This window comes from Puma concolor, chromosome D1 (genome assembly GCF_028749965.1).
Source record: "Puma concolor isolate L17-30 chromosome D1, mPumCon1.1.hap2, whole genome shotgun sequence".
Taxonomy (NCBI): domain Eukaryota; kingdom Metazoa; phylum Chordata; class Mammalia; order Carnivora; family Felidae; genus Puma; species Puma concolor.
In genome coordinates this window covers 16725634-16740606 of record NC_141676.1, presented here as the reverse complement: position 1 = coordinate 16740606, position 14973 = coordinate 16725634, and the positions used below count along the sequence as shown (strand labels likewise).

General features: G+C 39.1%; 1 protein-coding gene across 5 annotated transcripts in view; it reads right to left on the bottom strand.

Annotated features, from left to right (window-relative positions):
* Positions 1 to 14973, bottom strand: part of CKAP5 (cytoskeleton associated protein 5) — a 113261-nt gene that overhangs the window by 76625 nt on the left and 21663 nt on the right. The window contains exon 1 of one of the 5 annotated variants that reach the window (XM_086677533.1): positions 10951 to 11072. The exons of 3 other annotated variants lie outside the window; for them this stretch is intronic. The gene's annotated coding sequence lies outside the window, so the exon portion shown is untranslated. Of the gene's footprint in view, positions 1 to 10691; positions 10844 to 10950; positions 11073 to 14973 lie in introns of those variants that run through there. One more of the 5 variants, XM_086677532.1, reaches the window with a different exon arrangement.

The window sequence follows — 14973 nt, the reverse complement described above, 5'->3', positions numbered from 1 at the left end:
ACTCATAATGAGGAATTGAAGGGGCGCCTGGGTGGCGCAGTCGGTTAGGCGTCCGACTTCAGCCAGGTCACGATCTCGCGGTCCGTGAGTTCAAGCCCCGCGTCGGGCTCTGGGCTGATGGCTCAGAGCCTGGAGCCTGTTTCCGATTCTGTGTCTCCCTCTATCTCTGCCCCTCCCCCGTTCATGCTCTCTCTCGGTCCCAAAAATAAATAAACGTTGAAAAAAAAAATTTATAATGAGGAATTTAAGATACAAAACAGATGAACATAAGGGAAGGGAAACAAAAATAGTATAAACACAGGGAGGGGGACAAAACATAAGAGACTCTTAAATATAGAGAACGGAGGGTTGCTGGGGGGTTGTGGGAGGGGGATGGGCTAAATGGGTAAGGGGCATTAAGGAATCTACTCCTCAAATCATTGTTGCACTATATGCTAAGTAACTTGGATGTAAATTTAAAAATTAAATTATTTTAACATTTTTAAGTAATTATACACAAATATGTTTGTAAAATACAATAAAAATTATCAGATCTGTGTATTTTTAGAGTTCCCCAAGGGAACAGAAAATCGTACAAGCACCAAGTAAAACAAAACATTTGGTAGTTCTGTAAAGTTAAACATAGAAATATCATATGGCTCTGCAATTCTACTCCTGGGTATACACCCAAAGAATTGAAAACAGGTATTCCAACAAGTACATGTACGTGCATATTCATAGCAGTACTAGTGACCTGGGCCAATAAACAGCCCAAATGTCCATCAATGGATGAATAAACAAATTCTGGTGTGTAAGTACAATGATTATTCACCCATAAAAGGGAATGAAGTACTGACACAGGCTACCACATGGCTGAACTTCACAAACATGACGCTAAGTGAAAGAAACCAAACACAAAGATCCCATATTGTAGAATTCCACTTATATGAAATGTCTATAGTAGATTAATCCTTAGAGGCAGAATGCAGACTATGGGGTACCAGGGGTTGGAGAAAGAGCAGGAATAGGAAGAAACTGCTTAATGGGTAAGGAGTTTTACTGTGGTGTGATGGAAATGTTTTGAAACTAGAAAGAGATGGTGCTGACACAACACTGTGAGTATTCAAAATGCAACTGAATTGTTCACTTTAAGAGAGTTAATTTTATGTAATGTGAATTTCATCTCAATAAAAAAAATTTGTAAGTTCTCAGGTGATTCTAATGTGCAGCCTGGGTTAAAAACTTCTGAAGTTATTTTCTTGGCATAAGTTTGAGCTGCAAAAGCAATCTCTCCTATCTGACTTTTTAAAAAGAGAAACACTCAATGAAAGCTTTCAACACATTTTCTAACCAAGAGAATGAGAACTGTCAGTATCTTTCAGTATTCTGTAAGTTTACTGCAATACTTTTTCTTTTTTTCTTGTTGGTTGCTTTTTAGAAACCTTTAAGAAAAAGAATATCTAACCCAACTGCCTCATGTAAAATTTAGATGCCATTGTGTTATATATTCTGAAATGGCTTCTACTACTTTATTGCCTGAGTTTTTAAAAGTTGGTGTTTATGGTTTTGCTTTCTATTAAAAAGAAAGGCGTGCTTCATACCCAAACTTCCCCAGCCATTGAAATAATGGATATAGTGTTATGTATGTGGCACTGGGGACTCCTGCTCTTCGTGTTGGTCTTCTTGCAGGATTGATATATTAAGAAAAAAAAAAAAAGGCCTTATCCGCTAGTTTTCTTCCCTAATTATTTTCATTTTAAAATTAACTTTAGAATTTAATTTTTTACATCTATAAGAAAATCTATACAGTTTGTGAGTTAGGAAGCATTACAATAAAATTGACCCATTGACCTAACACCCAATCTAAAAATTAGAACACTACCATTATTGGGGTGCCTGGGTGGCTAAGTTGGTTAAGTGTCTGACTCTTGATTTCAGCTCAGGTTGTGATCTCGTGGTTCGTGGGTTTGAGCCTATGTTGGGCTCTGCGTTGACTGCGCAGAGCCTGCTTGTGATACTCTCTCTCCCTCTCTCTCTGCTCCTCCCCTGCTTGTGCTCTCTCTCAAAATAAATAAATAAACTTAAAAAAAAAAACAAAACAGAACACTACCATTATTATTACTTCACCTGGGCATTTCTTTCCTACTCCATCCTTCTCCCACGGAAGCATTTTCCTGGAGTTCATTTAGTTCTACGCCATAGTCACGTCACACATCCCTAAACAACAAAATTAACTGCTTGTTTGTTAGCTTTAGAAAAATATTATCTGTGTGTTGTCTTCCATGACTTACTTTTTTCATTCAATATTTCATTTGTAAAATTCATCCGTGTGTGTGTACTATAGTTCAAAACTACTCAAAATGTGGTACAAAGGACTGTACTGGATCACAAACGTATCATTCAGAGACAAGTACAGAAATGGAGATAGTGGTTTAGAAACTGCCATAGCACCTAACTTCTTTTATTATGGTGGTTTGAGGATCTGAACAAAGTTCAGCAAGGCTAAAGTATAAAATGCAACACAGAAAGTAAAAGGATATAAAGTCAGGCTAGAAAGTAAGTCAAGATCAGACCCTGGAAGATCTTGTGAGCAATGTTAAGGAATTTGGACTTTATCCTAAATGTAAAACGAAACTTTGAAGAATTCTAAATAGGAAATATTACATATGCTATCGAACTTGCATTTTTTGAACATTTTAAAAAATGTTTTATTTATTTTGAAGGGGGCAGGGGCAGAGAGAGAGGAAGACAGAGAATCCCAAGCAGGCTCCATGACATCAGTGCAGAGCCTGATGCAGGGCTCGATCTCATGAAGCATGAGATCATGATCTGAGCTGAAATCAAAAGTCGGATGCTTCACCAACTGAGCCATCCAGGTGCCCCCAAACTTACATTTTTTGAAGACCATATGTTGTACATGTAAAAAGCAATGTAAAGAATGCTTTGGAAGGCAGTAACAATGGAGAGAAACCAGTTAGAATACAGTGATCTAAATCAAAGATGATGGTGGCCTGCACCTGAGGATGGCAAGACTATCCATCTTTCCTTCTTAAAGGTAAAATGGAATTAATACATATACATGCCACTTTGTCTTAAGAATGTACAAAAGCGGGGGGAGGAGGCCCTGGGTGGCTCAGTTGGATGAGCATCTGACTTTGGCTCAGGTCATGATCTCACGGCTCGTGAGTTTGAGCCCTGCATCGGACTCTGTGCTGACAGCTCAGAGCCCAGAGCCCCTGGTTTGGATTCTGTGTCTCCCTCTCTCTCTGCCCCTCCCCTGCTCATGCTCTGCCTCTCTCTCAAAAGTAAAATAAAAACATTAAAAAAAATAGCGTACAAAAGGGGTTCTTTTTTGTGCCATAGGCCTCTGGTAAAGTCACAGACACCTTCTTCAGAATATTTTTTAATGCATAAAATAAAATATGTAAGATTATGTCAAAGAATTTTGAAACATAATTGTTAATTACATTTTATCAAAATATTTACTTTAAAACGTGAATGACATTTTAAATGAACTTCTCCATACATTAAATAAAATGTAGCAGCAGGTGTATTACTATAATTACTATAATTTTGAAGTTATATTGGACAAAAATATTTTGATATACTATATCACATAATGTGATTATGAAAATTACTTCTATTGGTAACAAATACACAGGTCATTCTAACATTATTGTGGCTTATGGCCTACATTCTTCACTGAAGAAAATGCTAAAATTTCAGTTAGATGGTTAGTAAGAATAAAGATGCAATTATTTTTCCTTCCAAGTTCATAGAGTCCCTGAATTTCAACCCCAGGTTAAAATCTCTTGGTCTACACAACCTTCTAAATCTTATGGTCACATGAAAGCTCTTTACTTTCAAAGACTTTAGGGCACTGTTTACAACAGTCCCAAAGTCTCTACCTAAAACAGTTACTACCAATCTATATTTCAATAATACTTTATATTTTACAAGTATTTTTACAATAATTTTCTTATGTGAGGATCTAGTGAGGAAGATATTTAATTGCTTCTATGCATTTCACAATGTAAATGCAAGCACACTGTTTTATTACCTTATTGGGTTTTCTTTCTTTTTTCTATTATTCTAAGTTATGAGCACTTTCTTCCTAACCTGTAAGATTCTCTTGAGCAAGAACTTTTTGTCTTAATAATCTCTATCCTCACAATGCTCAAAGAACAACATGGGATAAAGCAAATATAATTATCCTCTTTTTACATATATGGAAATAAAGGTTCAATGTCTTACCCAGGTCACTTAAGTAGGAGAGACTGGCCTAGAAGAGATTTCTTGAATGCTAGTTTGGGGAATTTCTTAAAATTTATCTACATATGGTTTCTAGACGATCTATAGTGAAAACTATTCAACCTTTATAAATAATATGATTTATTTTGGTGATTACCTAACCCAGTTCTTTTTTTTTTTTTTTAATGTTTTTATTTATTTTTGAGAAAAAGAAAGAGGGTGAGAGGGGAGGGGCAGAAAGAAGGGAGACACAGAATCCAAAGCAGGCTCTAGGCTCTGAGCTGTCAGCACAGAGCCTGATGGGGGACTCGAACCCATGAACTGCAAGGTCATGACCCGAGCTGAAGTCTGATGCTTAACCAACTGAGCCACCAAGCACCCCTTACCTAATTCAGTTAAGATATAAAGACAAAAAAGAAAGAAAGAAAAGAAAGAAAGAAAGAAAGAAAGAAAGAAAGAAAGAAAGAAAGAAAGAAAGAAAGAAAGAAAGAAAATATAAGAGTAAATGAGCATAATGTGAAAAACAAGTTTATTTGACTCTTTCAAAAGGACATAGGTAACTTAGAGAAATTTAAAATACAGTTAGCTGGTAAGGGGGAAATCATCCCTAATCAGCAGCTGCCTCTAATAATCAAGCCTACCTACCCAATTGGGCCTTAAAACACTGTTAACCTGCCTTTGGATAAGAAAGGAATGACTACAGTTTTAATTGTAATCTGGGATTATTCATGCAGTCCAACCCTTACCCCTGAAAGCTCTTATTCCATTGAGAGATGGCTCTACTAACTGATCAAAAAACAAAACAAAACAAAACAAAACAAAACAAAACAAAAAAACTTTCCTTGAGATTAATAAAAAACAAAAGGATGCTAGACTACAATGACTATAGTTCATATTCATTCTAAATTTCTATAATTCTAGAACATTTGGGGAAGTGGTCTTTAAAGTGACCACAGCTTGAAAGCTGAACTCTGCAAATTTTAACTAGTCATTGTCACAAAGGAAAATAAAAACCTTGGGAACATCCAGAACATATACAGGAAGTAATGAAGAGGAACCTCAGAGTCAGTATAAAATAGAACACATGTAAAATTAAACGTAATGATTTCATGAAAAGTCACATAAGTTAAAGGCCTGAATAATTTCTTTAGAGGAATGTAGTACTGTTTTCAATATACACAGCAAACTGAAACCAAACTAACATTCACAATAGCCAAAGAATGGGAGCCATCCAAATGTCCATCCATTGATGAATATGGAAAATCCACACAATGAAATATCATTCAACAATAAAAAGAAATGAAGTACTATAAAGAACTCCTAAAACTCAACAACAAACAACCCAATTAAAAAATGGGCAAAGGGGACACTTGGGTGGCTCAGTCAGTCAGGAGTCTGACTCGATTTTGGTTCCGGTCATGATCTCACAGTTCCTGAGATGGAGCCCCATGTGGAGCCCCACACCTGCTTGGGATTCTCTCCCTCTCTCTGCCCCTCCCCTGCTTGCTTGCACACACGCACGTACATGCTCTCTATCAAAAGAAATTAATAAACTTAAAAAAAATTTTTTAATGGGCAAAGGACTTGACTAGACACTTCTCCAAAGAAGATCTACAAATGGCTAATAGGCACATGAGAAGATGCTTAACATTACTAATCATTAGGGAAATGTAAATCAAAATTTTAAGATTCCACCTCACATCTATTAGGATGGCTACTATCAAAACAAAACAAAACAAAAAGACAATTGTTGGCAAGGATGTGGAGCAACTGAAACCTCTGTACACTGTTGTTAAGAATATAAAGTGGGGGGGCACCTGGGTGGCTCAGTTGGTTGGGTGTCCGACTTCTGCTCAGGTCATGATCTCACAGTTCGAAGAGTTCGAGCCCCATATCAGGCTCTGTGCTAACAGCTCAGAGCCTGGAAACTGCTTCAGATTCTGTGTCTCCCACTCTCCCTGACCCTCCCCAGCTCACATTCTGTCTCTCTCTCTCAAAAATAAATAAACATTAAAAAAAAAAAAAAGAATGTAAAATGGTATAGCTGCTGTGGAAAACACTATGGCACTTTTTCAAAAAATTAAAAACAGAATTACCATATGTTCCAGCAATTCTACTTCTGGGTATATATGCCCAAAAGAATTGAAAGCAGGGTCTCAAAGACATATTTTATACACCCATGTTCATTTCATGGCAGCATTATGCACAATAGCTAAAATGTGGAAGCAACTCAAGTGTTCATCACTGGGTGAGTGGACAAGCAAAATGTGGTTTACACATACAATGGAATATTATTTAGCCTTAAAAAAGAAATAATTCTAACATATGCTATAATCTGGATGACCCCTGAGGCCATTATGCTAAAGTGAAATAAACCAGCCACAAAGATCATTCCACTTAAATGAGACAGTCAAAATCAGAGAGACAGAAAGCAGAAGGGTTTTTGCCAGTGAACAGATGGATTGGGGTATGTTCAATGGGTGTAAAGTTTCAGTTTTCCAAATGAAAAAAATTATGGAAATGGATGGTGGTGATGGATGCACAACATAATCTGATATGGAATCTGATACCAGTGAACTGCATACTTAAAAATGGTTAAGATGGTAAATTTTATGGTATATGTATTTTATCACCTTGAAAACATTATACTAAAAAAAGTCAGTTTCAAAGAACCACATATTGTATGATTCCATTTACATGAAATGTCCAGAATAGGCAAGTCTATAGAAGTAAAAAATAGATCAGTGGTTGCCTACGAGTGAGGTGTTTGGGGCTATCAAAAGGGTAATGGCTAAAGAGTGTGGGATTTCTTTTATTTATTTATTTATTTATTTATTTATTTATTTATTTATTTATTTATTTATTTCTGAGACAGAGATAGAGCATGAGCAGGGGAGGGACAGAGAGAGAGGGAGACACAGAATCAGAAGCAGGCTTCAGGCTCTGAGCTGTCAGCACAGAGCCCGACGCGGGGCTCGAACTCACAAACTCTGAGATCATGACCTGAGCCAAAGTCGGTCGCTCAACCGACTGAGCCACCCAGGCACCCCAAGAGTGTGGGATTTCTTTTTGGGGCAATGAAAATGTTCTAAAACTGTGGTGATGACTGCACAAATCTAGAAATATACTAAAAGCCACCGAATTGTACACTTCAAAATGGGTGAGTGATATGCAAATTATATTTCATTAAAACTGTTTAAAAAAAAAAAAAAAGAAACTAACAAAGTTTACTAACAGAAGTCCTTAGGAGATAAGAATGATTTGTTGGGGTGCCTGGGTGGCTCAGTCGGTTAAGGGTCTGACTCTTGGTTTTAGCTCAGGTCATGATCTCATGAATCGTGAGTTCAAGCCCCACATCGGGCTCCACGCTGATAGTGTGGAATCTGCTTGGGATTCTGTCTGCCCCTCTCCTACTCACGCTCTCGCTCTCTCTCGCTTGCTCCCTCTCTCCAAATAAATACATAAACTTTAAAAAAATGATACGTTAAAGCTACTGATCATTTTACATGTGCATATGTTGGCTGCAGAGGTTAAGAGTCCTTTCTAATAATAAGGAATTAGTCTATTCCAATTTTACCTAAAGCATTCACATTCACTGAATTTTCCTATGGGTGCCTAAGTTCACAGGAGTACAAGTAAGAAGTTTAAACAAATAATCATAACACAAAATATATTATGTGTGGAAACTGCTTTAAGCAAGGGATAAATAAGGATTATGGGAGTTCTAAGACAGGATTAAAAAAAAATTTTTTTTTTAACGTTTATTCATTTTTGAGGGAGAGAACAGAGCATGAGCCAGGGAGGGGCAGAGAGAGAGGGAGACAGAATCCGAAGCAGGCTCCAGGCTCTGAGCTGTCAGCACAGAGCCTGATGCAGGGCTCGAATTGACTGTGAGATCATAACCTGAGCCGAAGTCGGATGCTCAACCGACTGAGCCACCCAGGCCTCCCTAAGACAGGATTAACCACCAGTAAGTGAGGTATGGTCAGCGAAAATCTCACAGAAAGGATGGTATCTGAACTCAGTGATTAATGAAAGGTGGGATTTCCAAAAAAACAGACAAACAAACAGAAGTAGAAGAGGAGATATTCTAGGCTGAGAAAATAAGAAAGGGAAAGTCTTAGAGACAGAAAAGTACAGAACATGTTCAAAGAACAATGAATGGCTCCATTTACCATAGTCTAAGACCAGAGAGGTAGACGAGGGTCAGGTCATGTAGAATCTTGAATATTAAGCTAAGCAGCAGATGCTGATGACTGCAGCAGGGCAATGACATAATCCTATCTACTTCAGAAAGATAAATCTATGTAGAATGGATTGGAAGGGAGAGAAAATAGACTCTTGCTAGAAAATTATCACAGTACTCCAGGACAAAGATAAATAGGAGCCAGAATTAGGGGTCTTAGGACTGGAAAGGATGGGCGGGGAGACTGAAGGGAGTTACATTAAAGAAGGAGAATCCGTAAGCCTTAGCAAATAAGGATGTGGGAGCAGTTAGAGTCTAGTAGGAGGATCCAGTCTAGGTGACTGGGAGAACAGTAGTGTCAATGACATAAAAATGTCGGGAGTTCTGTATTGTTTATTTTTGGGGAATGGAGAAGAGGTGAGGAATATGATGAGTTTAGTTTTAGACTTGAGAAATATGATCTTCAAGTGACTGAAAATGTGGCACCAGGATTAAACAGAGGATTCTGGATTTTATAAACACAGACATAGGAAACCGAGTTGTCATTGCATAACAAGGTTTGATGCTTTAAGAGTAAATAAAACTGCCAACAAAGAGAAGCATTAATAAAATTAATTTGAACTATATATGATGCTTGCTATGGCTCATTCAATCTAGTCATACTACAAACGTTCATAACTTTCAATTATTCAGAGCTCTCAGGAGCCTTTACAACTAGCATGAAACAGAAGCAAAGGCAAGGAGGCCAGCTAAAATAAGTCTATTCCACGGAAATATTATAATCTTACATATTACTGTATCTAAAACATCTTCCAAAGAGCTCAAATACCACATAATCCACACTGCTGCTGAAAAGGTTTAGATGTAATTGTTTATTTTTAGACTAGAGATTAAGAAATGTTTCCAAGGTCATATTAAAGGTAGAACTTAGAATAAATTTTGAACCGATTTTTCAGTTTAGTATTCAATTAAATAACAAATTACCTATTAAGTATATATTATTATAACATATAGACTCAAGCAATCTGCATTTTCTCATTCATCAATCAGCTAAAAGTAAGGCACCAAGAGATCAAGTCATGAATAACGTTAGAGCTGGGCCTACAACCTAGATCTCCTTTCTCTCAGTCCACCAACTTGGCCGTACCATTCATGGGTCCAACTGGAGTATCCTTTTAAGTTCCTCTAACTTGACAGTCTATAAGAATGATCATAAAGCTACTAAACAGGCTGTTTCAGCTTTCTACTTGGGAAGAAGCCATGGCAGTGAAACCATTTTATGGCTAATTCCCAAGCTCTTGACCTACAAAAGCTCTTCGCTATCACAATACACGAGATCTGGATCTGATTACCATTCCTGGACTCTCACTTCTGGTTAAGGAAATGCTACTACAGAAGCATAGAATAAGTGTGAGGGAAATTTGAAGAAAATGTCCACTCCAAAAGCAACTCCTTTGAATGACCAATGAAGTATGATAATAGACTCAAACAAAAAAACAAAAAACAAAAAAAGAAAGAAAAGAAAAGAACTATAAAACAGGGAAATAGGGATAAAACAGAATACACAGGCAAGCCCAGAGAACTTTACTCAAACCTTATATAGAAAGGACAAATGGATTAAAGAAGCATAACAATTATGTAACTGTCATAGAAAAGTTAAGATTTTTATTACTTGGCCAACCCAGACAAAAGCTCATCTCTAAGTACCAGTAACAAAAAGACAAACCCTTCCCCCTAAATTTAAAAACCTCACTGCCCTCAGGTAATTCCCATTAACAAGGACAAGTGTTACCCCTCTTGCTGGAGTATTCTCCAGAAATCTGAACTGCTTCACTAGCAGTTATCTCAGGAAACTTGGGTGTGCTTGCTGTCCTAGTCCTGGGATGGTGGCCTCTCATAAATTCCTTCTGAAGGGGAAGGATAAAGAGCTGTCTCTGAGCGATCTCTTACACATCCTGCTATTCATATCAGCAGGACAGAAGATTAACTGAACTCTCTGGAGCAGATGATCACTGTTAATGTCTCCAAAAGAGGGACCCACAGCAACACAGGCCTCTGGGGAGTTGGAAAGCTAAAACCTGGCTGTGAATTAGGTCAACTTGGAGAGTTACTGCTCAACTCTACCAAGGTACCTGAAAATCTAATGCTTACTCATCCCTAAACTACCCAGGTCTCCAAATCCCAGGCGAAGGACCCAAGGCCCAGGACACTAGATCCAGCTCCACCCATCCAGCTCAATGGGGTTACACTCGAGTAAAAGCAAACCTCTCCCCACCGCAAGAGGAACCAGGCTGGGGCAAAGCCGGGTCGTGGACACAGCTCCACCACTGCATATCCAAACAAGCACCCTAGGGCCGCTGTCACCACCCAGAAGTAGAGCAGATGCCCCAGGCTTTAGCTCACTGCAGCCGGCATTGTTTACGCTCTTTCGCCACCTAAGCCTCTGATAGGCCAGGAAAGTCCCCTGCACTGTCCACCAGGACTTCCGGCACGGGCACGGGATGCTTGACCCCCGCCCGCAATTTGACACTTACGCTCCCTGGGCAGGGAGAGGTCTGGGGGCCCTATGGTCCGAGCAGAATCAGCAGGAATACCCGGCGGGCCGTGGCGGCATTGGTGCGGAGGGCTGCTGAGAAACGCCTCCTCCAGGGGCGGGGCCCAGAGCTCTCTGTCAGAGTGCCCGCCCCACCTCGGTGCCCCTCCCAACACCCACTGAAGGCTTAAAGGAGCCGCATCTTAGTCCAGAGGTCTGCAGGACTCAGGGTGCTGCTTCTAGCCCACAGGGTTTTCAAGGCATGAGGCAAAAGAAGGACCAACTAGAAAGACTCCTCCCCGGTTGGGTGGGCCTCTTTTTTTGTTGGCAACACAGGCAACGTTCCCGAAACAAAGGAGGTGACCAGTTCTTATTATCACAATCCTAATCCCTCCTCCAGGGATGGAAAAAAAAAAAATTGCTGCAGGCAATAGCCAAAGTATCTGGGTAAATATATAGCCCCCATTATGTAAGATGCTTATTCCATTAATTTGAGCAGTTAGTGTTCTTCAAATGGCAACTGAAAGAACCAGAAAGGAATTTGGGCAGCCTGCACTGATTCACCACCTCACCCTTTCTCTACCACAGGGGAAATCCCAGACAATGATAGAAGATGGGTAGGAAGGCAATAGGAGGAGAAATGGAAAACATTCTCCTTCTCGTGAGCAAAATGTGCCAAGAACTGGCACAAGAATTCAAAAACTGACCAAGAATTCATCACATGTCCACGTAGATGAAGAAATCTTGCACACAAATACAATTGTGATGTGCAGCCATGCAATTTAATATGAAGAGTTCTTGAGAAAACTGTAGTAGAAACTGGATTAATATCTCTGGAGTTAAGTAATTGTCTCTGAGCCCTCCATAGGTTATCAGTGGGTTTTAACTTTCTTTTCATAGGAGGAATTTTTCCTCAATCTCAGTTTACAAGGTTCGACTGCATTTTGTGTCTCATACTGTCAGGAATATATTAAGCCTATATTAGCTGAATAAACACACCTTATTAAAGCCTTAAACCACCACCAGACAAGTATGGGAATCAATTTAGTGAGGCAAAAGACCATTTTTTAAGTGCCCTAATAACATCCTCCATTTCAAAAATGGGTTCAAGTGAAAATATAGATTCCAAAGGACAGGCAAGACTGCTCTGCTTACTAGGGAACGGACAGGTTACTTCTATTCTGAAGGTCTCTGAAGGTCTTAGAGAATTCTAGGATCAGGCTGCCAGTAAGAGAAATGGATTCAGATTAGAATAGTCTGATTTTCAACTGCCAAGAAAATCTCACTTTAAAGTGCATTTAACTGTGAATGATACTTTTGAATTAGGTAATTAAGACAGTTCATTCTATCCCCAGGAAGCATATCACACTATTCTGAAGGTAATGGTTTGCAGATCAGCCTCCCCATTAGATTGTGAGCAACTCAAGGGCAAGGGCTAGAATGTATCATAATCACCCTTTTCTCCCAGTGTGATACAAAATGAATATTCAATAAATATTTATCACAAAAATTATGACCAACACTTTCTTTGATACAGGAGTCCAGACAACCGTCAATAAGCATAGCACAGTGAATGCAGGTGTGCATGCACACACACAAATGGCTAACACCCAGTGCTATGCATGTTAGTGAATTAAAAATTTAGAGAGAAAAGAAATCCACTGACTGTACAGCTCGATCTTAGACATGAGAGCTCAAGATTATTATTATTATACAGATTTATATCTGTCTCAAATACACATTTTATATAAATATTCCTGAATAATTCTTAGATATTTTACCAAATATAGTCTAAATATAGGCCATCTCATTTTGGTTACTGCTTTTTTCTTTACTATACCATGAAGAGAGTAAACTGGACATGTAAAACCTTTACAATTCAACTACCAGTTAGTAGTCTTCTCCATAACATGGGAATGTGAAACTGTTTAGGAAATGATTTGGTAAAAATTATATATAGAACATAGGAAAATGATAACAATTCATGTATTAGGAAGGTCGAGTGCGGGGGGGGGGGGGGGGGGCGCCTGGGTGGCTCAGTCAGTTAAGCCACCGACTTCGGCTCAGGTCATGTCTCACTGTGTGAGTTTGAGCCCTGTGTGGGGCTCGTGCTGACTGTGTGGAGCCTGCTTGGGATTCTCTCTCTCTCTGTACCTCCCAACTTGTGCATGTGCTCTCTCTCTCTCAAAATAAATAAATAAACTTAAAAAAAACTTCAATCCACAAGCATAATTTTAAAAAAACAAAAGGAAGGTGGGATTTCTTGTGCTTTTAAAATATTTTTTTTCAGGGGCGCCTGGGTGGCGCAGTCGGTTAAGCGTCCGACTTCAGCCAGGTCACGATCTCGCGGTCCGTGAGTTCGAGCCCCGCGTCGGGCTCTGGGCTGATGGCTCAGAGCCTGGAGCCTGTTTCCGATTCTGTGTCTCCCTCTCTCTCTGCCCCTGCCCTGTTCATGCTCTGTCTCTCTCTGTCCCAAAAGTAAATAAACGTTGAAAAAAAAAAAAATTAAAAAAAAAATAAATAAAATATCTTTTTTCATCCCAGGGTTTGGGGATTGAGCCCAACCTCTGGCTCCATGATGAACGTGGAGCTTGCTTTAAGATTCTCTCTCTGCTCCCCTCTCCCCTGCCCCCATACTCTCTCTAAAATAAAAAAGTATATCTCTTTTTTCACTGTAACGTTTTTTTCTCTGTAACACATTAACATAGAAAAGAAAACTATTTAATGTGTGCATAACCATCAACGCAAAAGGGTTGTTTGTTTTTAAAGTTTTATTTATTTAAATTTTTTTTTTTCAACGTTTATTTATTTTTGCGACAGAGAGAGACAGAGCATGAACGGGGGAGGGGCAGAGAGAGAGAGGGAGACACAGAATCGGAAACAGGCTCCAGGCTCCGAGCCATCAGCCCAGAGCCCGACGCGGGGCTCGAACTCACGGACCGCGAGATCGTGACCTGGCTGAAGTCGGACGCTTAACCGACTGCGCCACCCAGGCGCCCCAAGTTTTATTTATTTAAGTATCTCTACACCCAACATGGGGCTCGAACTCACGACTCTGAGATCAAGAGTTGCATACTTTTCTGACTGAGCCAGCCAGGCACCCCAGGAAAAGGAAGTTTTAAGCATTAACTGGAAATTTTCATTAGATCATATTTAATGAAAGAAAGAAGCCAAGTTAGTGACTAAGAGTATGGACTCTGGAGATAGGATGCTAGTTCAAATCCTGGTTGGAACCATTTATTAGCTGTGTGGCTTTAGACAAGCTGCTACCTTTCTGTGCTTCTGTTTTCTATATGTAAAATGGGAAAAATAATAATATCTACCTCATTAAGTCATTAGGAGAATTAAACCAGTTAAGTTTATCATATTTATAAAGCACCTAGGACAGTGCCTATAATAAAGTGCTATATAGAAGTATTTGAGAAATAAAAAATATAATGTTCAACAAATACTGTCTACCTTTCCTGTCACATTCCTTTTAAAACTAAAAAGCAAATGCATACCATCAACTGCTCCCAGCTCTCTGTGTTCCCAGCTGTCAGAAAGAGATAATAACTCAGTTTTAGAGAGGGAGGAGAGATTCCCCAAGCTGAGAGCTTTCAAGTAAGGTTTATTAAGGTATAACTTACATACAATAAAATTCACTCTTTTTAGTACATAGTTCTAGTTTTGGCAGTCACAGAGTATCACCACAATCAAGAACATCTCCCCTAGCCCAAAATATTTCCCGGTGCCCCCTTTGTAGTCAACCCCTCTCCCCTAGGCAACCACTGATCAGTATGCTGTTCTACAGTTTTGCCTTCTGCACGATGCCATATTAAAAAAAAAAAAAATCATACAGTGTGTAGTCTTTTGAGTACAGCTTTTTTCATAATACAATTGAGATCATCCATGTTGTTGCACAGATCAGCAATTTGTTCCTTTTTTATTGCTGAGTAATCTTCCCTTGTATGATCTAACACATTTTGCTCATCAATTTTACCAGTTACCAACATGTGGTTTGTGTCTAGCTTTTAGCAATTGT